Genomic DNA, 2,707 nt, shown 5'->3' with positions numbered 1-2,707 from the left:
TTAATAAAGACTTCACAGTTTTTAAAAAATTTTAAAATTTTAAAATCTATTTCTTTATATGATATAATTTGAGAATAATTTAATAATTAAAATTTGTTAAGAATTAATTGGCCAAAAATTTATGAGGATGATTTGGGTATTATTGTGACTTGAACCAAGTTACCTATATTACCTAAAAAACAAAAGACTCCCAAAAAAGCAACATGCCAATGAGCGAGTAATGATGATGATTACTAATAATTGTAATTAGTAGTTAGTACTTTAATTTCCTTTGCGTGTTACAATCAACAAGTCATTCAGTGTTTTGACTTTTATGATGTTTAGTACGCAGTACATGACCATTGCCGATCTATGAAGATATGATGAACAACGGATGCATGTGTATATACTTGACAACATTAATTAATGTGACATACATATTTAATTTCCACAGCCACATAACCAATTTCCTCTACTCATAAATTGAAAGACCAAATTGCACATAGTACAACAAAATCAGAATATTCTAATTTACTCTTTCTCTTTAACTTGGATAGATTTTTATGTTTTATTATTTACCTACGGCATATTAATTAGTTAAGTGTCAAGAGCTACTTACGGTCAGTAAAAATAACCAATAATACAACCTTTTCAGGTTTATAATAATGAGTGAATAGGCTTCGATATTTAATGGGTTTTGTTAGATAGATAATGGCTTTTTTAAATAATATGAACAATAAATTTTAAAATTAGTCCAATAAAATAAAAATACATTACACCTCTAATTACCTCCAAAATCCAAATTTTAACTATTCAAATTTTAGCCATCCTATATCAATAAACCCCTTGACTGAACAGTAATCCCCTTCCCCACAATTTGACCGAGCAGCTACCCAAGAGACCCCTACCGTCGGCGCTGGAGAACGAACTTCCATCAAGTTCGCTACAACCTGAACATCCAGCGGTACTCAGACGCTCCTCTCACAGGATTGGAGTTTTCCTTTCACGGTGATTGATCGCTGCTGCCGTCTTCCCGTGCGCCTCTCTCGAGCCACTGTTGATCGTCGGTCGTCGACTAGGAGGTTCCTGTCGTCGTTGCCTGGCCGCCAGACATCCGCATGCAGTATCGTGCTGTGTTGCACCAAGCTCATCGCTGAACGCCGCATCTTCTTTGCGCCGCCTCTGGTCTGCTGTCTACGAACCCAACGTCACTCTGCCTCATCGCTACTCACAAAGTCGGATGTTTGTTTTACATTGAATGGAGATGGTTATTGACACATTAACGTAGATGTTCATCTCGGTACTAAAGTGACCTATTTTGTTTATCCATTTTCTTTCTCTCCTTTTTATATAGTGTGAATATAGGTTGTTTTCCTACCTAGTAGTTCGCATTTCTGATTAGTTTTATTGGAGTTTGATTTCGATTGTTTCTTTTTGTTTAATGTAAATTGTGTCGGATGTTTGTTTTACATTGTATGGAGATGGTTATTGACACAGTAATGTAGATGTTTATCTTGGACGTTGGAGTAGAGGTAGGCGGCATCAACTGCGGCTGGGCGGCGGTGGCTGGTGTTTTGGCCGGCGTCGGATCGGTGAGAGGTGATGATAATGGGTGGCTGGGTTGCAGAACGCAATTCACTAATGGAACAAGGCAGTAAGAATTGATGATGGATGTAACTGCACTATTTGCAAATTTTTATTTTTTTAAAATTCAAAATTTTAAATTATTAGAAATTAATTAATCATCTGATTTAATATTTTGATTTTAATTTTTTTTAATTCTATTATTCACATTATTCACTAGTCTCATTGTCTATCTATACTTTTTCATACTAAAATAGATGAACAATTTGCGCTGATTAATGATTTTATAACATTGTTGTAGCCATGTTTCATCGTTTAAAGAAGAGTAAAGTATCATTTTTGTCCCTAACGTTTGGGGTGTAACACCCTAACTTTCAGCATGTCATGATCGTACCAAAAGCGAGGCGTTACTAACCTATTTTCCGGCATTTTCTTAAAAATTGAAACGTGATATCGAACTAAAGGCTCAATATTAAATAGTAAATAAGAAAAATAGGTCAGTAACGCCTTGCTTTTGGTACGATCATGACATGCTGAAAGTTAGGGTGTTACATGGGGTAAGTCTCAAAGTTGTCCCTAACATTTCAATCGTCCTATTTAAGTCCCTAACATTTGAAAATTGGCTCAATGTTGTCTTGCCGTTAGGGATCCATTAACAGAATTGACGGCAGGACAAAATTGAGACGATTTTGAAACGTTAGTGACTTAAAAATTATAAAAAATAAATTTATTTAGAATGAAAGTAATGTGATTAAGTATAATTTACTTAGATATGATTAAAAAATAATTGAATACTATGTACAGTAAAAAATTGATATTATTGAAGGATAAAACTAAAATTTATTTCTATGTATCGTTTTTGTCCCCAACGTTTTCGTCCTATTTAAGTCCCTAACGTTTTAAAATTGTCTCAATTTTGTTCCGTCGTCAATTCTGTTAACTGCTCCTTAATGATAGGACAACATTGAGTCAATTTTAAAACATTAGAAACTTAAATAGGACGATTGAAATGTTAAGGACAATTTTAAAACTTACTACAAACGTTAGAAACAAAAACGATAATTTAGCCTTTAAAAAATATATATACAATAAGGGGACTTGTTCCTTAATGGTAATAAATTCGAAACAACACACCGTAGCCTTA

Source organism: Arachis ipaensis, chromosome B03, assembly GCF_000816755.2.
Source record: "Arachis ipaensis cultivar K30076 chromosome B03, Araip1.1, whole genome shotgun sequence".
NCBI classification, from domain to species: domain Eukaryota; kingdom Viridiplantae; phylum Streptophyta; class Magnoliopsida; order Fabales; family Fabaceae; genus Arachis; species Arachis ipaensis.
Note: the sequence above shows the minus strand (reverse complement) of the source record.